Genomic DNA, 23,631 nt, shown 5'->3' with positions numbered 1-23,631 from the left:
CCAGGGCGGCAGCAGGACTCACAGTAGTCTGCTCAGGGACTTCCACTCATAGAAGAGGGAGTGTACCACATTAAGGGAGCACCCCATGTAACCTCAAGTCCCTGAACTTTCCACCTGTAAGAAGTTTCTTTCAGCAGAGGCACAAGTGCAACACTGGGCTCAGTGGGGAAGTCTGCAGCTCTATGCCAACAGTCAGACAGCCCTGAAACTCATGAAGAGAAGTGGAGAAGGAGACTTCTTCCCCTCACTCACCACTGCAGACATAGCTGGGGGTTCTCCCAAGGTAACCCATCATGGGTACATCTGTAAACAGCCTTTCAGACTGCATTCTCACAGAATGAGTGACCCCAGGTTTATGCCTGGGCAAGAGGTAGAGTGACAATCCCTGTCTACACGAAACATCAGCATTCCTGCAGATGAAAAGAGGTGCCTGTCTGATCTGAATAGCTGGAACACTGCATCAGGAGTGTGCCTTGGAGGTGAAACACTTGGCTGCTGGCCTAGAAGGAGACTAGAAGGAGAGCTATGGTGACTCCCTCCCTTTCCCCTGAAAATATATCAGAGTACTTCACTGAGAACTTCCCTAGCCACCTCTTTTAAGGCTGGGACCTCTGCTCATCATCGGAGTATTGCATTTACCTACCTGCTTAGTCACAGTCAGTTTTTACCCATGTGCACCGCCTACTGGCTCGATGCATGAACTCTTCAAAGCAGTGAATAAGATCCTAGGGGAAGAAATTATTTTTAAGTGTACACCACTAGGGAATGAGTTAAGCTTTATAAAACCTCTGCTATTCCAGCCTCACAGGAGACAGTGAACCTACTACAACACCTAGTACATCATCATTAAAACTAGCATCTGGGAAAGCCATTGCACAATGTTTCTCTACAACCAAGGAATTCATACAGAGTCTTTGCCACTGAAGGCACTCAGAGCCAAAGCTAAGTAAAAATAAACAATAAAGTCTCATCCTCAAGGGGAAAAAATAAGGATTAAAAAAACAGTCAAATCAAAAATAAATTCAAAAATAATTACAATAGTCTACACAAATGAAATGGAACCAGAAAAATAATTAAAATAATTCTGGAAGTATGAAGAAAAAAAAAAAAAAAACAGTTATATAACACTCCCCAAAGATAACTCTCCAGCAGTGGATTCAACCCAAGATGAAATCAATGAAATACCAAAAAAAGAACTCAAAGGGTTGATTACTAATTTACTTAAGGAGATACAAGAGAAAGGTGAAAACCAACATAAAGAATTGTTTTTTAAAAAAACTAAGAATGTAAATGAAAAGAAAAAATTTTTAAAGGTAAATACTTTTTTTTTTTTTTTTTTTTTTTTTTGAGACGGAGTCTTGCTCTGTCACCCAGGCTAGAGTGCAGTGGTGCCATCTCGGCTCACTGCAAGCTCCGCCTCCTGGATTCACGCCATTCTCCTGCCTCAGCCTCCCGAGTAGCTGGGACTACAGGTGCCCACCATCATGCCCGGCTAATTTTTTTGTATTTTTAGTAGAGACGGGGTTTCACCATATTAGCCAGGATGGTCTCGATCTCCTGACCTCGTGATCCACCCACCTCGGCCTCCCAAAGTGCTGGGATTACAGGCGTGAGCCACCGCGCCCAGCCAAATGGTAGATATTTTAAAGAAAAATGCATCATAACTTCTGAAAATGAAAGAAACATTTGGAGAACTACAAAATGCAACAGAAAGTTTTAACAACAGATAGACCAAGTATTGAATTTCACAGCTTGAAGAGAAGACTTTTGAATTAATCCAATCAGAACCCCCCCCCCCAAAAAAAAAAGAATTAGAATAAATGAACAAAGTCTCCAAGAAATATGGATTTATGTAAATTGGCCAAACTTAATCATTACAGGTGTTTCTGAGGGAGAAAACAAAACAAAATGTTTGGAAACTTCTTGAGGAAATAACTTTGGAAAATTTCTCTGTCCTTGCTGTAGCTTTTGACTTCCAAATACAAGAAACTTAACTCCTGGGAGACTCATTGCCAAAAGACAACACCAAGGCATATAGTCATCAGGCTATCTAAAGTCAATGTGAAGGAAAGAATTCTAAGGGTAGTGAGACAAAAGCATCAGGTAACCTATAAAGGAAAAGCTCTCAGACTAATAATGGACTTCTCAGTCCATTGTTATACAAGTTAGAAATTGTACAAGTTAGAAGAGAGTGGGGTACTACCTTTAGTCTTCTTAAACAGAATAACTGTCAGCCAAGAATTTTATATCCATCTAAACTAAATTCCATAAATGAAGGAGATATAAAGTCTTTCTTTGACAAGCAAATGCTAAGGGAATGTGTCACTCAAGGATAGCCCTACAAAAAATGCTAAAAGGAGTTCTAATTGTTGAAACAAAAGATTGATACACACTAGAATAGAAACTCCTAAAAGCATAAAATTCACAGGACTTATAAAACAATAACACAATGCAGAAAACAAAGTCACTAGGTAACAATCAATATGATGACTGAAACAGTATCTCACATCTTAACATTAATGTTGAATATAAAGTCTCTATAATCCACTTAAAAGATACATTGTCAGAATGAACTTTTTAAAATATCACAAACCAGGTATCTGCTGTCTTCAGGAGACCCACCTCACATGTAAGGATCATTATAGAGTCAAAGTAAATGGAGGGGGGAAAGATATTTCATGCAGATAGAAACCAAAACTGAGCAGGAGTAGCTACTCTAAGATAAAACTGATTTTAAAGCAATTAGCAAAAAGAGACAACAAAGGATAGGAGGCAGGACTAGCTTGCAGCTCCCACTCAGATAAACAGAGCAGTGTGTGGAGACTTATATCATAGACTTTTGTTTTAAGAACTGTAACAGGAATGTACCAGGAAAGCCAAGAGAATACAGAGACCCTTTGAAGGAGTTGGATCACCGCTGCAGAGCTCCCTGAGATGCCAAAAAACTGTGAGTTTGCTTGCTTTCTCAACAGGGAGGCTCATGCTCTGGGGCAAGTTCTCGGCCTTGGTCATCGACTGCCTGAAAATAGACTTTGTGCTGTTGAACGGGCACGGTGGGAGTGAAACTGGCGTTTTGGACTGTGGGGTGTGTGGGAGTGGGATGAGGCCTGTGACTGCTGGTTTTCCCCTACTTTCTTGACAATCTGTAGGAATCAGCAGAGGCAGCCATAATATCCCTAGGAATATAACTCTATTGGCCTGGAAACCACACCCCCAGCCCCAAGGCAGCTGCAGCAAGCCCCACCCAAGGAGCCTCTGAGCTCAGATACGCCTATCCCTACCCCCACCTGGTGGTCTTTCTCTACTAGCCCTGGTAGCCAAAGACAGTGGTTATAATCTCTTGGGAGCTTTACTGCACTGCCACCACCTGGCAAACCTGAATACTTAACCAAGTGTGCCTAGGGCAAGTTTGCATCCTCCCTATAGGACTGCAGCTCCTGAAAGCGCCATCTCCTGGCAGGAGCCCAACCAACACAAAACCAGCGCACCAAACAAAAACACATCCAAAGACCCTCACAAAGTCCACTTCATTCCCCTGCTACCTCCACTGGAGCATGTGCTGGTAGTCATGGCTGCAAGACCTGAAGATGGATCACATCACAGGACTCTGCAGACACTCCCCAGTATCAACTTGGAGCCCAGTATCTCCACTGAGTGACTAGGCCCAGAAAAGCAAAAATAATTATGACAATTCAGCTCTCAAGAAGGCCCATTCCTAGGAGAGGGGAGAAAATACTATATAAAGGGAGCAGCCCGTGGGGCAAAATAATCTAAACCGCAGCCCTTGAATCACAGATCTTCCCTCTGACATAGTCTACCCAAATGAGAAGGAACCAGAGAAGCAATTCTGGTAGTATGATAAAACCAGGTTCTCTAACACCCCCAAAAGATCATACCAGCTAACCGGCAACAGATCTAAACCAAGGTAAAAATCTCTGAATTGTCAGAAATAGAATACAAAAGGTTGATTATTAAGCTAGTCAAGGAGGCATCAGGGAAAAGTGAAGTCCAACTTAACAGCAGATTTCTCAGGAGAAACCCAACAAGCTAGAAGGGATTGGGGTACTATTTTTAGCCTCCTTGTACAAAACAATTATGGGGCAAGAATTTTTTATCCAGAGAAACTAAGCTTCATTAAATGAAGGAAAGATACAGTCTTTTCCAAATAAATGCTGAGAGAATTTGCCACTACCAAGCCAGCACTACAAGGACTGCTAAAAGGGGCTCTAAATCTTTAAACAAATCTTTGAAATACACCAAAACAGAACGTTCTTAAAGCATAAATCTCACAGGACCTGTATAACAATAACACAATGAAAAAAAATGTATTTGGGCAAAAAATAGCATGATGAATAGATAGTACCTCACATCTCAAAACTAACATTGAATATAAATGGCCTAAATGCTCCACTTAAGAGATACAGAACGGGAGAATAGATTAGAATTCCCCAAGCAAGTTTCTGCTGTCTACAGGAGACTCACCTAACACACAAGGACTCACATCAACTTAAGGTAAAGGGGTGAAAAACGATATTGCATGCAAGTGGAGACCAAAAGTGGGCAAGAGTAGCTATTCTTACATCAGACCAAACCAACTTTAAAGCAACAGCTGTTAAAAGAGACAACGATAAACATTGTCTAATGATAAAAGGACTAGTCCAACAGGAAAATATCAAAATAATAAATATATATGTACCTAAAACTGGAGTTCCCAAATTTATAAAACAATTGCTACTAGACCTAAGTAATGAGATAGAATGCAATATAAAAATAATGTGGGACTTTAATACTCCACTGACAGCACTAGGTAGGTCATTGAGACAGAAAGTCAACGAAGAAACAATGGACCTAAACTATACCCTACAACAAATGGACTTACCAGATATTTACAGAACATTCTACCCAACAACTGCAGAATATACATTCTATTCATCACCACATGAAACATTCTCCAAGACAGACCATATGAAAGGCCAAAAGTCTCAGTAAATTTTTTTAAAAATCGAAATTCTATTAAGTACTCTCTCAGACCACAGTGTAATAAAATTAGAAATCAACTCCAAAAGAAACCCTCAAAACCATGCAAATACATAAAAACTAAATAAACTGCTTCTGAATGATCACTGGGTAAATAATAAAGTCAAAATGGAAATTTAAAAATTCTTTGAACTGAACGATAATAGTGATAAAAACTACGAAAACCTCTGGGATACAGCAAAAGCAGTGCTAAGAGGAAAGTTCACAGCATTAAATGCCTACATCAGAAAGTCTGAAAAAGCACAAATAGACAATCTAAGGTTACCGTCACAGAACTGGAGAAACAAGAACAATCCAAACCCAAACTAGCAGAACAAAAGAAGTAATAAAGATCAGAGCAGAACTAAATGAAATTGGAACAAACACACAAGCAAAAACAATACAAAAGATAAATGAGACAAAAAGCTAGTTCTTTGAAAAGATAAAGAAAATTGATAAACAATTAGCAAAATTAACCAAGAAAAGAAGAGAGAAGATCCAAATAAGCTCAGTTACAAACGAAATGGGGCTGGGCGCGGTGGTTCATGCCCGTAATCCCAGCACCTTGGGAGGCTGAGGAAGATGGATCACTTGAGGTCAGGAGTTCAAGACCAGCCTGTCCAAGCTGGTGAAACCCTGTCTCTACTAAAAATGCAAAAATTAGCTGGGCATACTAGTGCATGCCTGTAATTCCAGCTACTCAGTAGGCTGAGGCAGGAAAATTGCTGGAACCATGGAGGTTGCAGTGAGCCAAGATCACACCACTGCACTCCAGCCTGGGTGACAGAGTGAGACTCTTTCTCAAATATAAATAAATAAATAAACAAACAAACAAATAAGAAATGGCATGGGAGATATTACAATTGACACCACAGAAATACAAAAGATTATTTAAGGCTATTATGAACACTTTTATGTGAATAAACTAGAAAACCCTGAGGAGATAGATAAATTCCTGTAAATATACAACCTCCCCAGATTAAGCCAGGAAGACATGGAATCTCTGAACAGACATTTAACAAGCAGCGAGACTGAAACGGTAATTTAAAAACTGCCAACTAAAAAAACAGCCCAGGACCGGATGGATTCACAGATGCATTCTATCAGGCGTTCAAAGAAGAATTGGTACCAATCCTATTCACACTATTCCAAAAAATAGAGAAAGATGGAATCCTCCCTAAATCATTTTATTAAGCCAGTATTACCCGAATACTAAAACCAGGGAAGAATGTAACAAAAAAAGGAGACTACAGACCAATATTGATGAGCGTAGATGCAAAAATCCTTAACAAAATACTAGAGAACTGAATCCAACAGCTTATCAAAAAGATAATCTACAAAGATCAAGTGGGTTTCATACCAGGGATGCAGGGATGGTTTAACACATGGAAGTCAATTAATGAGATACACCACATAAATAAAATTAGAAACAAAAAATCACATCATAATCTCAATAGATGCAGAAAAAGCATTTGACCAAATCCAGCATCCATTTATGATTAAAACCCTCAGCAAAATTGACATAAAAGGGACAAACCTTAAGGTAATAAAAGCCATCTACGACAAACCCACAGTCAACATTATTCTGAATGGGAAAAAGTTGAAAGTATTTCCCCGAAAACTGGAACAAGACAAGGATGTCAACTTTCACCATCCTATTTCACATAGTATTGGAAGTCCTAGCCAGAGCATTCAAACAAGGTAAAGAAATAAAGGGCATCCAAATTGACAAAGAGAAAGTCAAACTGTTGTTGTTTGCTTGATGTTGTGATTGTATACCTAGAAAACCCTAAAGACTCATCTGGAAAGCTCCTAGAACTGGTAAAGGAATTCAGCAAAGTTGCAGGGTACAAAATTGATGAACACAAATCAGTATCTCTGCTACACACCAACAGTGACCAAGCTAAGAATCCAATCAACAACTCATCCACTTTCATAATACTTGCAAAAAACAACAACAAAAAAAAAACTTAGGCATATACCTAAGCAAGTACAGGAAACACCTCTACAAGGATAACTACAAAACATTGTTGAAAAAAATCATAGATGACACAAAGAAATGGTAATACATACCATGCTCATGGATGGGTAGGACCAATATTGAGAAAATGATCATACTGCCAAAAGCAATCTACAAATTCAATGCAATTCCCATCAAAATACTACCATCATTCTTCATAGAACCACAAAGAAAATATCCTTAAATTCATACAGCACCGAAAAAGAGCCCACATAGCCAAAGCAAGACTAAGCAAAAAGAATAAATCTGGAGGCATCACACTACTGGCCTTCAAACTATACTATAAGGCGACAGTCACCAAAACAGCATGGTACTGTTTTACAAATAGACACATAGACCAATGAAACAGAATATGGAACCCAGAAATAAAGTCAAATACTTACAGTCAATGGATCTTCAACAAAGAAAAAAAAAATGTGGGGAAAGGACAGCCTATTCAGCAAATGGTGCTGGGATAATTGGCAAGCCACATGTAGAAGAATGAAACTGGATCCTCATCTCTCACCTTATATAAAATCAGCTCAAGATGGATCAAGGACTTAAACCTAAGACCAGAAACCATAAAAATTCTAGAAGTAAACATTGGAAAAAACCCTTCTACAGGTTGGCTTGGGCAAAGACTTCAGAAACCAAAGGCAAATGCAACAAAACCTAAGAGAAATAGATGAGACTTAATTAAACTAAAAAGCTTCTGCACAGCAAAAGAAAAAATCAGCAAAATTAATAGGCAACTCACAAAGTGGGAGAAAATCTTCACAATTTGTACATCTGACAAAGGACTAATATCCAGAAACTACAAAGAACTCAAACAAATCAGCAAGAAAAAAAAAATTCCTACCAAAAAAGTGGACTAAGGACATACATAGACAATTCTCAAAAGAAGATATACAAATGACCAAGAATATAGAAAAATGCTTAACTTCACTAATTATCAGGGAAATGCAAATCAAATCCACAATGTGATACCACCTCACTCCTGAAGAATGGTCATCATTCAAAAAATCAAAAAATAAGAGGTGTTAGTTTGGATCCAGTGAAAAGAAAACACTTTTATGCTGTTGGTGGGAATGTAAACTAGTACAACCAGTATGGAAAACTGTGGAGATTCCTTAAAGAACTAAAAGTAGATCTCTAAATTTATCCAGTAATCTCACTACTAGGTATCTACCAAGAGGAAAAGAAATCATTATACGAAAAAAAAAAAAAAAAAAAAATACTTGCACATGCATTTATATAGCAGCACAATTTGCAACTGCAAAAATATGGAAGCAGTCCAAATGCCCATCAATCAATGAGTGGATAAACAAAATGTGAGCGATATATATATAGATATATATAGATACACAATATACACACACACACACACACACAAACACACACACACACGCACTCCATGGAATACTACTCAGCCATAAAGAGGAATGAAATATTGGCATCTGCAGCAACCTGGATGGAATTGGAGTCTATTATTTTAAGCGAAGTAATTCAGGAATGGAAAACCAAATATCATATATTCCCACTCATATGTAGGAGCTAAGATATGAGGATGCAAATGCATAAAAAGGATACATTGAACTTACTTTGGAGATGTAGGGGAAAGGGTGGAGTGGGGAGGGATAAAAGACTACATGCTGGGTACAGTGCACACTGCTTGGTGACGGGTGCACCAAAATCTTAGAAATCACCACTAAATAACTTATTCATGTAATCAAACACCACCTGTTCCCCAAAAACCTATTGAAATAACAAAATAAAGATTTACTTAAAAAAAGACAACAAACATCATTATATAATGATGAAAGGATGAACTCAACAAGAAGAAATAACAATTCTAAATATATATGCACCTAGGTCTGGAGCTTCCAGATTCATAAAGCAATTAACACTAGATCTAAAAAGAAAAGAGAGAGACAGAAACACAATATTAGTGGAATACTTCAGCACTCCACTGAAAGTATGAAACAAATCAAGGCAGAAAGTCAACAAAGAAATAATGAACTTAAATTGCACTCTAGAACAAATGGACCTAAGAGGTATTTACAGAACACTCCATCCAAGAATTGCAGAATATGCTTTCTTCTCATCAGCACACAAAACATTCCCCAAGCTCATAGTGTAGTTTACATGTTTATCCAGCATCACTGACCTGCTTATTCAATTTGCCATTGCCTCTTGGTATACTTCCTCTTGTCGTTATTATTATTATTATTATTATTATTATTATTATTATTTTAACTTAGGTTGAAATTGAATATACATATGCCACTCTTGGCCAACATCCTAGCCTAGTGCACTGCAACTTCAAGAAAGGGATGTGATTTACAATATCATATTATTAACTATAGTCACCCCACTGTGCAATAGAACACCAGAACTTATTATTTCTAATTGTAATTTTGAATATCTCTGCATAGATAGAAGAGAGGAATTTGAATGTTCCCACCGCAAACAGAAAATAAATGTTTGAGGTGATTAATATGCTAATTACCCTGATTTGATCATTATACAATGTATACATTTATCAACACATCACATTTTACCCTATAAATATGTATAATTGTCAATTTAAAGAGTTTTAAAGAGCTTTGAAAAATTTACAGAATATGTAAATAACTGTGAATACAAATTCTTATTATGTCTTATTAGATATATGTAAGAAAATATCACTCAATTACAGAAAATATGTTAAGGGAAGTAGAAACTGGGAATTCCAGTGTTAATATCTACACTGTTCCTATGTTTTGTTTAAAAACATCTCTGTTCACCATGAATCACTAGAGGATACAAATAAATACACCAATCCTAGAAACATACACTGAACATCCTGTTACGTGAAAACTACTTATTCTCTCACAAAAGAAGAAGAAAGATGAAAAGCAAACTCTGTAATTTAAAGGCTTCCTGATTAATCTGAAGCCAAGACAAATATATGGAATGGGAAGAAAAAAAAAAGGCAAGTATTCAAGAATGATGTTGATCACAAGACACTATGTTAAAAATTATTTTACTGGGGGCGGAGCAAGATGGCCGAATAGGAACAGCTCCAGTCTCCAACTCCCAGCGCGAGCGACACAGAAGACCGGTGATTTCTGCATTTTCAACTGAGGTACTGGGTTCATCTCACTGGGGAGTGCCGGACTATCTGTGTTGGTCAGCTGCTGCAGCCCGACCAGCGAGAGCTGAAGCAGGGCGAGGCATTGCCTCACCTGGGAAGCGCAAGGGGGAAGGGAATCCCTTTTCCTAGCCAGGGGAACTGAGACACACAACACCTGGAAAATCGGGTAACTCCCACCCCAATACTGCGCTTTAAGCAAACAGGCACACCAGGAGATCATATCCCACACCTGGCCGGGAGGGTCCCACACCCACGGAGCCTCCCTCATTGCTAGCACAGCAGTCTGTGATCTACCGGCAGGGCAGCAGCGAGGCTGGGGGAGGGGCGCCCGCCATTACTGAGGCTTAAGTAGGTAAACAAAGCTGCTGGGAAGCTCGAACTGGGTGGAGCTCACAGCAGCTCAAGGAAACCTGCCTGTCTCTGTAGACTCCGCCTCTGGGGACAGGGCAATAACAAACGCGGCCAAAACCTCTGCAGACGCAAACGACTCTGTCTGACAGCTTTGAAGAGAGCAGTGGATCTCCCAACACGGAGGTTGAGATCTGAGAAGGGACAGACTCCCTGCTCAAGTGGGTCCCTGACCCCTGAGTAGCCTAACTGGGAGACATCCCCCACTAGGGGCAGTCTGACACCCCACACCTCACAGGGTGGAGTACACCCCTGAGAGAAAGCTTCCAAAGCAAGAATCAGACAGGTACACTCGCTGTTCAGAAATATTCTATCTTCTGCAGCCTCTGCTGCTGATACCCAGGCAAACAGGGTCTGGAGTGGACCTCAGGCAATCTCCAACAGACCTACAGCTGAGGGTCCTGACTGTTAGAAGGAAAACTATCAAACAGGAAGGACACCTACACCAAAACCCCATCAGTACATCACCATCATCAAAGACCAGAGGCAGATAAAACCACAAAGATGGGGAAAAAGCAGGGCAGAAAAGCTGGAAATTCAAAAAATAAGAGCGCATCTCCCCCGGCAAAGGAGCACAGCTCATCGCCAGCAATGGATCAAAGCTGGACGGAGAATGACTTTGACGAGAAGAAAGAAGAAGGCTTCAGTCCATCAAATTTCTCAGAGCTAAAGGAGGAATTACATACCCAGCGCAAAGAAACTAAAAATCTTGAAAAAAAAGTGGAAGAATTGATGGCTAGAGTAATTAATGCAGAGAAGGTCATAAACGAAATGAAAGAGATGAAAACCATGACACGAGAAATACGTGACAAATGCACAAGCTTCAGTAACCGACTCGATCAACTGGAAGAAAGAGTATCTGCGATTGAGGATCAAATGAATGAAATGAAGCGAGAAGAGAAACCAAAAGAAAAAAGAAGAAAAAGAAATGAACAAAGCCTGCAAGAAGTATGAGATTATGTAAAAAGACCAAATCTATGTCTGATTGGGGTGCCTGAAAGTGAGGGGGAAAATGGAACCAAGTTGGAAAACACTCTTCAGGATATCATCCAGGAGAACTTCCCCAACCTAGTAGGGCAGGCCAACATTCAAATCCAGGAAATACAGAGAACGCCACAAAGATACTCCTCGAGAAGAGCAACTCCAAGACACATAATTGCCAGATTCACCAAAGTTGAAATGAAGGAAAAAATCTTAAGGGCAGCCAGAGAGAAAGGTCGGGTTACCCACAAAGGGAAGCCCATCAGACTAACAGCAGATCTCTCGGCAGAAACTCTCCAAGCTAGAAGAGAGTGGGGGCCAATATTCAACATTCCTAAAGAAAAGAATTTTAAACCCAGAATTTCATATCCAGCCAAACTAAGTTTCATAAGTGAAGGAGAAATAAAATCCTTTACAGATAAGCAAATGCTTAGAGATTTTGTCACCACTAGGCCTGCCTTACAAGAGACCCTGAAGGAAGCACTAAACATGGAAAGGAACAACCAGTACCAGCCATGGCAAAAACATGCCAAAATGTAAAGACCATCGAGGCTAGGAAGAAACTGCATCAACTAACGAGCAAAATAACCAGTTAATATCATAATGGCAGGATCAAGTTCACATATAACAATCTTAACCTTAAATGTAAATGGACTAAATGCTCCAATTAAAAGACACAGACTGGCAAACTGGATAAAGAGTCAAGACCCATCAGTCTGCTGTATTCAGGAGACCCATCTCACACGCAGAGACATACATAGGCTCAAAATAAAGGGATGGAGGAAGATTTACCAAGCAAATGGAGAACAAAAAAAAGCGGGGGTTGCAATACTAGTCTCTGATAAAACAGACTTTAAACCATCAAAGATCAAAAGAGACAAAGAAGGCCATTACATAATGGTAAAGGGATCAATTCAACAGGGGAGAGCTAACTATCCTAAATATATATGTACCCAATACAGGAGCACCCAGATTCATAAAGCAAGTCCTTAGAGACTTACAAAGAGACTTAGACTCCCATACAATAATAATGGGAGACTTCAACACTCCATTGTCAACATTAGACAGATCAACGAGACAGAAAGTTAACAAGGATATCCAGGAATTGAACTCATCTCTGCAGCAAGCAGACCTAATAGACATCTATAGAACTCTCCACCGCAAATCAACAGAATATACATTCTTCTCAGCACCACATCGTACTTACTCAAAAATCGACCACGTAATTGGAAGTAAAGCACTCCTCAGCAAATGTACAAGAACAGAAATTATAACAAACTGTCTCTCAGACCACAGTGCAATCAAACTAGAACTCAGGACTAAGAAACTCAATCAAAACCGCTCAACTACATGGAAACTGAACAACCTGCTCCTGAATGACTACTGGGTACATCACGAAATGAAGGCAGAAATAAAGATGTTCTTTGAAACCAATGAGAACAAAGATACAACATACCAGAATCTCTGGGACACATTTAAAGCAATGTGTAGAGGGAAATTTATAGCACTAAATGCCCACAAGAGAAAGCAGGAGAGATCTAAAATTGACACTCTAACATCGCAATTAAAAGAACTAGAGAAGCAAGAGCAAACACATTCGAAAGCTAGCAGAAGGCTAGAAATAACTAAGATCAGAGCAGAACTGAAGGAGATAGAGACACAAAAAACTCTCCAAAAAATCAATGAATCCAGGAGTTGGTTTTTTGAAAAGATCAACAAAATTGACAGACCACTAGCAAGACTAATAAAGAAGAAAAGAGAGAAGAATCAAATAGATGCAATTAAAAATGATAAAGGGGATATCACCACCGACCCCACAGAAATACAAACTACCATCAGAGAATACTATAAACACCTCTACGCAAATAAACTGGAAAATCTAGAAGAAATGGATAATTTCCTGGACACTTACACTCTTCCAAGACTAAACCAGGAAGAAGTTGAATCCCTGAATAGACCAATAGCAGGCTCTGAAATTGAGGCAATAATTAATAGCCTACCAACCAAAAAAAGTCCAGGACCAGATGGATTCACAGCTGAATTCTACCAGAGGTACAAGGAGGAGTTGGTACCATTCCTTCTGAAACTATTCCAATCAATAGAAAAAGAGGGAATCCTCCCTAACTCATTTTATGAGGCCAACATCATCCTGATACCAAAGCCTGGCAGAGACACAACAAAAAAAGAGAATTTTAGACTAATATCCCTGATGAACATCGATGCAAAAATCCTCAATAAAATACTGGCAAACCGGATTCAGCAACACATCAAAAAGCTTATCCACCATGATCAAGTGGGCTTCATCCCTGGGATGCAAGGCTGGTTCAACATTCGCAAATCAGTAAACATAATCCAGCATATAAACAGAACCAAAGACAAGAACTACATGACTATCTCAATAGATGCAGAAAAGGCTTTTGACAAAATTCAACAGCCCTTCACGCTAAAAACGCTCAATAAATTCGGTATTGATGGAACGTACCTCAAAATAATAAGAGCTATTTATGACAAACCCACAGCCAATATCATAATGAATGGGCAAAAACTGGAAAAAATCCCTTTGAAAACTGGCACAAGACAGGGATGCCCTCTCTCACCACTCCTATTCAACATAGTGTTGGAAGTTCTGGCTAGGGCAATCAGGCAAGAGAAAGAAATCAAGGGTATTCAGTTAGGAAAAGAAGAAGTCAAACTGTCCCTGTTTGCAGATGACATGATTGTATATTTAGAAAACCCCATTGTCTCAGCCCAAAATCTTCTTAAGCTGATAAGCAACTTCAGCAAAGTCTCAGGATACAAAATTAATGTGCAAAAATCACAAGCATTCTTATACACCAGTAACAGACAAACAGAGAGCCAAATCAGGAATGAACTTCCATTCACAATTGCTTCAAAGAGAATCAAATACCTAGGAATCCAACTTACAAGGGATGTAAAGGACCTCTTCAAGGAGAACTACAAACCACTGCTCAGTGAAATAAAAGAGGACACAAACAAATGGAAGAACATACCATGCTCATGGATAGGAAGAATCAATATCGTGAAAATGGCCATACTGCCCAAGGTAATTTATAGATTCAATGCCATCCCCATCAAGCTACCAATGAGTTTCTTCACAGAATTGGAAAAAACTGCTTTAAAGTTCATATGGAACCAAAAAAGAGCCCACATCTCCAAGACAATCCTAAGTCAAAAGAACAAAGCTGGAGGCATCACGCTACCTGACTTCAAACTATACTACAAGGCTACAGTAACCAAAACAGCATGGTACTGGTACCAAAACAGAGATATAGACCAATGGAACAGAACAGAGTCCTCAGAAATAATACCACACATCTACAGCCATCTGATCTTTGACAAACCTGAGAGAAACAAGAAATGGGGAAAGGATTCCCTATTTAATAAATGGTGCTGGGAAAATTGGCTAGCCATAAGTAGAAAGCTGAAACTGGATCCTTTCCTTACTCCTTATACGAAAATTAATTCAAGATGGATTAGAGACTTAAATGTTAGACCTAATACCATAAAAATCCTAGAGGAAAACCTAGGTAGTACCATTCAGGACATAGGCATGGGCAAAGACTTCATGTCTAAAACACCAAAAGCAACGGCAGCAAAAGCCAAAATTGACAAATGGGATCTAATTAAGGTAAAGAGCTTCTGCACAGCAAAAGAAACTACCATCAGAGTGAACAGGCAACCTACAGAATGGGAGAAAATTTTTGCAATCTACTCATCTGACAAAGGGCTAATATCCAGAACCTACAAAGAACTCAAACAAATTTACAAGAAAAAAACAAACAACCCCATCAAAAAGTTGGCAAAGGATATGAACAGACATTTCTCAAAAGAAGACATTCATACAGCAAACAGACACATGAAAAAATGCTCATCATCACTGGTCATCAGAGAAATGCACATCAAAACCACAATGAGATACCATCTCACACCAGTTAGAATGGCGATCATTAAAAAGTCAGGAAACAACAGGTGCTGGAGAGGATGTGGAGAAATAGGAACACTTTTACACTGTTGGTGGGATTGCAAACTAGTTCAACCATTATGGAAAACAGTATGGCGATTCCTCAAGGATCTAGAACTAGATGTACCATATGACCCAGCCATCCCATTACTGGGTATATACCCAAAGGATTATAAATTATGCTGCTATAAAGACACATGCACACATATGTTTATTGCAGCACTATTCACAATAGCAAAGACTTGGAATCAACCCAAATGTCCATCAGTGACAGATTGGATTAAGAAAATGTGGCACATATACACCATGGAATACTATGCAGCCATCAAAAAGGATGAGTTTGTGTCCTTTGTAGGGACATGGATGCAGCTGGAAACCATCATTCTTAGCAAACTATCACAAGAACAGAAAACCAAACACCACATGTTCTCACTCATAGGTGGGAACTGAACAATGAGATCACTTGGACTCAGGAAGGGGAACATCACACACAGGGGCCTATCATGGGGAGGGGGGAGGGGGGAGGGATTGCATTGGGAGTTATACCTGATGTAAATGACGATTTGATGGGTGCAGCACAGCAACATGGCACAAGTATACATATGTAACAAACCTGCACGTTATGCACATGTACCCTACAACTTAAAGTATAATAATAATAAATAAATTTAAAAAAAAATTATTTTACTTATCACCAGGGAAAAATAATCTCCATTCTAAGAATGTATTATTCTAAGCTTTTTGATAAACATTTTTAAAATGTGTTGTTTGTTTGATGTGATTCATTAATTCATTCATTTATTCATACTTTCAATTGACCAAATCTGTATTGAACACTACATGAATATCCCCAGTAACCTTTAAGGTATGGTAGCTGCTTCACACCTATACTCCCTTAGTCATAAGGCAGTCTGCCCCACTTTCTGGCCACATCAGGAAAGCTCTAAGTTGACACCTGAAAATGTGATATGTGTGGTATGTGTGTGTGTATGTCATAGAATACCACTCAGTCATAAAAAAAAAAAAGAACAAAATAATGTATTTTGCATCAAAGATGGTACTAGAGGTCATTATCCTTAGTGAAATCACTCTGATACAGAAAGGGAGTAATTGCATGTTCTCACTTACAAGTGGAAGCTAAACAAATGGGTATACACGGACATTCTCATCAGCACACAAAATATACAGAGTGGAATAACAGATATTGAAGACGACAAAAGGTGGAAGATGAAGGGTGGTGATGACTGAAATACTACCTATTGGGTATAATGTACACTACTCGGGCGATGGGTAAACTAAAAGCCCAAACTTCACCTCTATACAATACATCTATAGAACACAACTGTACTTGTACCCCTTAATCTATGAAAATAAAAAAATTTAAAAATACTTTTAAAAAGATCAAAAATGTGAAATTCAATGTTTGTATATAATAGTGGGATTTCTGAAGGAAAATATATTTGAATATCTAGGATCAGAGAATAAAAGGAATTCAATATAAAATAATATTAAGAAAATGATTTAAATGTGCTTATACATTCATTGGGAATGTCAAATATATGACTGTATTATTAATTCATTTCATTAGCAGAATACAGGAAATATGACCTTATGATGAACAAAAAGGTAAGTTTCTTTTGGTCAATTTCCAAAAGTCTCTTGAGGTCTGGGCTTAACTGTGTCTTTGGAAAGATTTCTGTCTTGATAAAACAGAAGGAATCATTCACTACTACTCTTTTTGTTGTTGTTTTTGTTGTTGTTTGAATGTTCCTTTAATTTATCTTTTTTTCTTCAACTTTTAAGTTCAGGGCTACACGTGCAGGAGTGCAGGTTTGTTACAGAGGTAAACGTATGCCACAGTGGTTTGCTCACACATCATCCCATCACCTAGGTATTAAGCCCAGCACCCATTAGCTATTCTTTCTGGTGCTCTTCCTCCCCACACCACCACTCCTCCCACAGGCCCCAGTGTGTGTTGCTCCCCCCATGTGTCCATGTGTTCTCATCATTCAGCTCCCACTTATATGTGAGAGCATATGGTGTTTTGTTTTCTTTTCCTGCATTAGTTTGCTAAGGATGATGGCTTCCAGCTCCATCCATGTCCCTGCAAAGGACATGATATGTTTTCTTGTTACGGCTGCATAATATTCCATGGTATATATGTACCATGTTTTCTTTATCCAGTCTATCATTGGTGGGCATTTAGGATGATTCCATGTCTTTGCTATCATGAATAGTCCTGCAATGAACACACACATGCATGGATCCTTAAAATAAGAATGATTTATATTTCTTTGAGTATATACCCAGTAATGGGAATGCCGAGTCAAATGGTATTTCTGCCTGTAGGTCTCTGAGGAATCATAATACTGTCTTCCACAACTGTTGAACTAATTTACACTCCCACAAACAGTGTAAAAGCATTCCTTTTACACAGAAATAAAATAATACCCTTTCTTTCTTTCTCTTGCCTGATTGCCCTGTCCAGAACTTCCAATACTCTGCAACCTCACCAGAATCTGTTTTTTTTTGTTTGTTTTTTTTTTGTTTTTTTGACTTTTTAGTAGAAGCCATTTTGACTGGCATGAGATGGTATCTCATTGTGGTTTTGACTTGCATTTCTGATGATCAGTAATGTTGAGCTTTTTTTTTGTATGACTGTTGATCACAGGTATGTCTTATGAGAGTCTGTTTACGTCCTTTGTCCACTTTTTAATGGGGTTGTTTTTTCTTGTCAACTTAAGTTCCTCGTAGACTCTGTGTATTAGGCCTTTGTCAGATGGACAGATTGCAAAAATGTTCTCCCATTCTGTAGGTTGTCTGTACACTCTGATAATAGTTTCTTTTGCTGTGCAGAAGCTCTTTAGCTTAATTAGATCCTGTTTCTCAATTTTCGCTTTGGTTGCAATTGCTTTTGGCATTTTCATCATGAAATGTTTGCCCGTGCCTTTGTCCTTACTGGTACTGCCTAGATTTTCTTCTCAGGTTTGCACAGTATTGTGTTTTACATTTAAGTCTTTAATCAATCTTGAGTTAATTTTCATATATGGTGTAAGGAAGGGGTCCAGTTTCAATTTTCTGCATATGGCTAGCCAGTTCTCCCAGCACCATTTATTAAACAGGAAAATTTTTCCCCATTGCTTATTTTTGTGAGGTTTATCGAAGATCAAATGGTTATAGGTGTGTGGCCTTGTTTTTGAGTTCTCTATTCTGTTCCATTGCTTTGTGCATCTGTTTTTATACCAGTGCCACTCTCATTTGGTTACTGTAGCCTTGTAGTATAGTTTGAAGTTGGGCAGTGTGATGCATCCAGTTTTGTTCTTTTTGCTTAGGATTGTTTTGGCTATTCAGGTTCCTTTTTCATCCCATATGAATTATAAAATAGTTTTTTTTTTTTTTTTAATTCTGTACAGAATGTCAGTAGTAGTTTAATAGAATTAGCATTGAATCTGTAAATTACTTTGGGCAGTATGGCCACTTTTGCAATATTGATTCTTCCTATCCATAAGCATGGAATATTTTTCCACTTGTTTGGGTCCTCCCTGATTTGAGCAGTGCTTTTGTTTCTCCTTGAAGAGGTCTTTCCCTCCCCTTGTTAGCTGTTCCTAGATATTTTATTCTTTTTGTGGTAATTGTGAATGGGAGTTCATTCCTGATTTGGCTCTCCGCTTGACTGTTGTTAGTGTATAGAAATGCTAACAATTTTTGCATTGATTTTGTATCCTGAGACTTTTCTGAAGTTGCTTATCAGTGTAAGACGCTTTTGGGCTGAGACTATAGAGCGTTCCAGATATAGAATCATGTGATCTTCAAACAAAGATAATTTGACTTCCTCTCTTCCTATTTAAATACCCTTTATTTCTTTCTCTTGCCTAATTGCCCTGGTCAGAACTTCCAATAGCCTCTTAAATAGGAGTGGTGACAGAAGGCATCCTTGTCTTGTGATGGTTTTTAAGGGGAATGCTTCCAGCTTTTACACATTCAGTATGATATTGGATGTGCGTTTGTTATAAATGGTTCTTCTTATTTCAAGGTATCTTCATTTGTTATAAATGGCTCTTATTATTTCAAGGTATCTTCCTTCAATATCTAGTTTATTGAGAGTTTTTAACATAATAGGATGTTGAATTTTATTAAAGGCCTTTTCTGCATCTATTGAGATAATCATATGGTTTTGTTTTTAGTTCTATTTATGTGATTAATTACATTTATTGATTTGCATATGTTGAACTAACCTTGCATCCCAGAGATGAAGCTAATGGGATCGTGGTGGATAAGCTTTTTGATATGCAGCTGGTTTTGGTTTGCCAGCATTTTGTTGAGGATTTTTGCATCAACATTAATCAGAGATATTAGCCTGAAGTTTTCTTATTTTACTGTATCTCTGCCAGGTTTTGGTATCAGGATGATGCTGGCCCCATGAAGTGAGTTAGGGAAGAGTCCTTCCTATTCAATTTTTGGAAATGATTTCAGTAGAAATGGTACCAGTTCTTCTTTGTAACTCTGGTAGAATTCAGCTGTGAATCTATCTGACCCTAAAATTTTGTTGTTGCTGTTGGGCTGTTTAATACTACTCCAATTTCAGAACTCATTTTTGGTCTATTCTGAGATTCAAGTTCTTCCTGGTTCAGTCTTGGGAGGGTGCATGTATCTAGAAATTTATCCATTTCTATGAGATTTTCTAGTTCATGTGCATAGACGTGTTTATAGTATTCTCTGATGGTTGTCTATTTTTATTACTTTCTTCAAAAAGCTAGTTCCTGGATTCACTGATTTGTTTAAGAGTATTTTGTGTCTTTATCTACTTCAGTTAAACTCTGATCTTGGTCATTTCTTGTCTTCTGCTAGCTTTGGGGTTTGTTTGCTCTTGGCTCTCTAGTGCTTTTAGTTGAGATATTAGGTTGTTAACTTGAGATCTTTCTAGCTTTCTGATGTGTTCATTTAGTGCTATGAAGTTCCCTCTTAACACTGCTTTAGCTGAGTCCCAGAGATTCTGGTATGTTGTCTCTTTGTTCTCTTTAGTTTCAAATAACTTCTTGATTGTTGCTTTAATTTCACTATTTCCCCAAGAGTCATTCTGGAGCTGGTTGTTTAACTTCCGTGTAGTTGTGTGGTTTTGAGTGAATTTCTTAATCTTGAGTTCTAATTTGAATGCACCGTGGTCTGATAGACTGCTATGATTTAAGTTCCTTTGCATTTGCTGAGGAGTATTTTACTTCCGATTATTTGATCAATTTTAGAGTGTCATGTGGCAATGAGAAGAATGTATGTTCTATTGTTTTGGGATGAAGAGTTCTGTAGATATCTATCAGGTCCATTGATCCAGAGCTGAGTTCAGGTCCTTAATATCTTTGTTAATTTTATGTCTTGATGATCTCTCTAATATTGTCAATGGGATGTTAAAAAGTCTCCCACTATTATTGTGTGGGATTCTAAATCTCTATATAGGTCTCTAAGAACTTACTGTGTGAATCTAGGTCCTCCTGTATTGGGTGCATGTATATTCAGCAAAGTTAGCTCTTCCTGTTAAATTAACCTCTTTACCATTATGTAATGCCCTCCTTTGTCTTTTTTGATCTACTCTTTTTAGCATTATGCTAAATTCTGAGTATTGAGTAGTGAATAAATGAGATTGACCCTTGCTTCACAGAACTTAGGTTCAAGTGGTGATAATAATCACAGTAATTTTGAAATCTTAAGTGTGTGTTATAAATGAAACATACAAGATCTATACTACAAATTTTGTAAACTGCTGTTTTAGGTAGAGTGGACAGGATAGTATGTCTCTTAGCTGCTTTCAGGGAGCAGGGTAAGGCAGTTGCTTCTGGCTGGCAGAACTGCAAGGATTAGGCATCTTAATGTTGAGTTTCAGTGTAAAGAAGACCATTTGTGATACACCCTAGTGTCAGCTTCCAAATGGCATTTATAAGTAATAAAGTGGTCCTTTTGATTTCCCGTCTTCCTTACTTAGAACTTCATTCCACATTATAAATGGAATAGAGTTAGTATTTAATGCCTCTCCCAAAAAATGGAATAGAGTTAATATTTAATGCCACCTCCCAAAAAAGTCCAACATTCAACTTGTCAAAAAAAAAAAAAAGAGGAAAGAAAAAAAGAAAATGTGCATTATCTTTCCTTCCTTCCAAAATCTGATTTTGTCATGTTCTTCATCTTGATTAATGGCCTTATTATTCTCCCAGATGTGCAGGCATAAAACCTTGGCATCATTAGTTACCCCAAATTCCCATCTGTAGCTGTCCTTGGCAGTAACTCGCACATGCAAAGTGCTAAATGATTCTGAAATCTTAGAATCAAACTAATGTTTCCAAATGATTAGGGAAAGCTATGTTCTAATGTTTCTCAAAATGTAGCTCTCAAACACTCAAAACAGAATCAGAAAGAGAATTTGTTAAAATTGGAGATTCTAGATCACTATTTTAGAAATTCTGGACAAAATTTTTGGAAGTGGAGACATGCATTTTTAACAAGCTCTCAGAGTGATTTTCATGTACACTGAAATTTAAGAATCTCTTTCCTTTCCCTTACTACCTGCATCCAGATATTGTCATATCCTGTCCATTTCCCTAAATTTTTTCCCATTACTCCAATCTCATAGGCCTCTATAGCTCCTAGGACTATCTACTAACCTGCTTGGTGCCAAGCGTTTCTACCATCACTTAAACTGGCTATATTACTGCCAGGATAAACTTTTTAAGTGCAGATCTCTCTTGATATAGCAACCAACCAACTAAACAATAACGATAACAACAAAATCAGATTTTTCAGAGATACTCAATTCTCAACAAAAGTGATCTTAAGGCAACATAGCTAGAAGTTATTGTGCTCTTTTTAGACTATCATATTGTTTGTAAAACATCATTATATAATGACATCTTGAAATCTGTCACAGGAATGAAGAAAAATTTTTCTAGGAGAAGAAACTATGTTTTGTTCATGCAATACAAAGTTACAATTTTGAGCACAAATATCTACGTAAAATACAATCTTTCAAACTAAGTAAAATTGGTTGTTTATGAATTTTTCTCTTGATTTTAATATACTTGTTCATTTACTTGTTATCAATTGGCTTGCAAACAAGTTATGCCAAGTACAGGATAGAAAAATAAATAAATAAATAAATAAATAAATAAATAAATAAGGGAAAAAATCTCAGAATGAGAAATTTGTATCAGATTACTTAAATTCATCTGCATACTGGGAAAAGACCAACATAATTCTAATTTGTTAAGGAATGCAGTAACACAGCTGACAGAACAACTATGTTTCATGGAAATATATTCAAAAACTATTGGCCTGCTGAATAAAATCTGAACTCTTTGTTCTTGTATTGAATAATGATGATGAATACTAGTTGAGTACCTAGTATGTACCAGATGTTATGCTATCAAACATTACATGAAAAATACCCCATAATTTTTCTTATTTTATAATGGAAGAAACTGAGACACAGAGTAATTGATTTGACCAAAATTCACATGATTATAAACAACAGAGCTGGATATTGAACTCTGGCAGTCTAATAGCAGAGATAGATTATTAACTGCCACTTTATTAAATTCTCCTAATTAAGTATTACCATGATTTCATTCTAGCTTCTTAATCAACTGTTGTTAGAATAATGTGGCATAACCAATAACCATAGAAATATCAGTGGCATACAACAAATAAGCATTGATTTTTCACGTCTTTGGTCAAGCTGGGATTGACTAACTTAAGCTAACCTTGGCTGCATTTGGTGCCAGGCTGTAGGTTTAATTATAGTTTATGCCAGATGTCTCACAGTCTACTAGGATCAGAGGACTATCTGGGTCATGTTCTTCTCAAGGTTAGGGCCAGAACTCTCTGCAGAGAGGGCAGGCAAGTGTAAGGGGGAAAAGGAATAATGAGAGGTGTAAGTGTGTGTATGAGTGTGTGTGTGTGTGTGTGTGTGTTTCTGGCTCTCTCTCTGTATATATCTATATCTGTCTCTCTTTTAGCAATGAAAACAATAACTTACTCAAAAGACCCACGTATACCCCACGTATACCTTGACAGGCCACTTCTAGTTATCTGCACAAACTGAAGTTCCGTATTACCCAAGTCAAAGAG

This window comes from Macaca nemestrina, chromosome 6, assembly GCF_043159975.1.
Source record: "Macaca nemestrina isolate mMacNem1 chromosome 6, mMacNem.hap1, whole genome shotgun sequence".
Classification (NCBI taxonomy): domain Eukaryota; kingdom Metazoa; phylum Chordata; class Mammalia; order Primates; family Cercopithecidae; genus Macaca; species Macaca nemestrina.
This window is presented reverse-complemented; position numbering follows the sequence as displayed.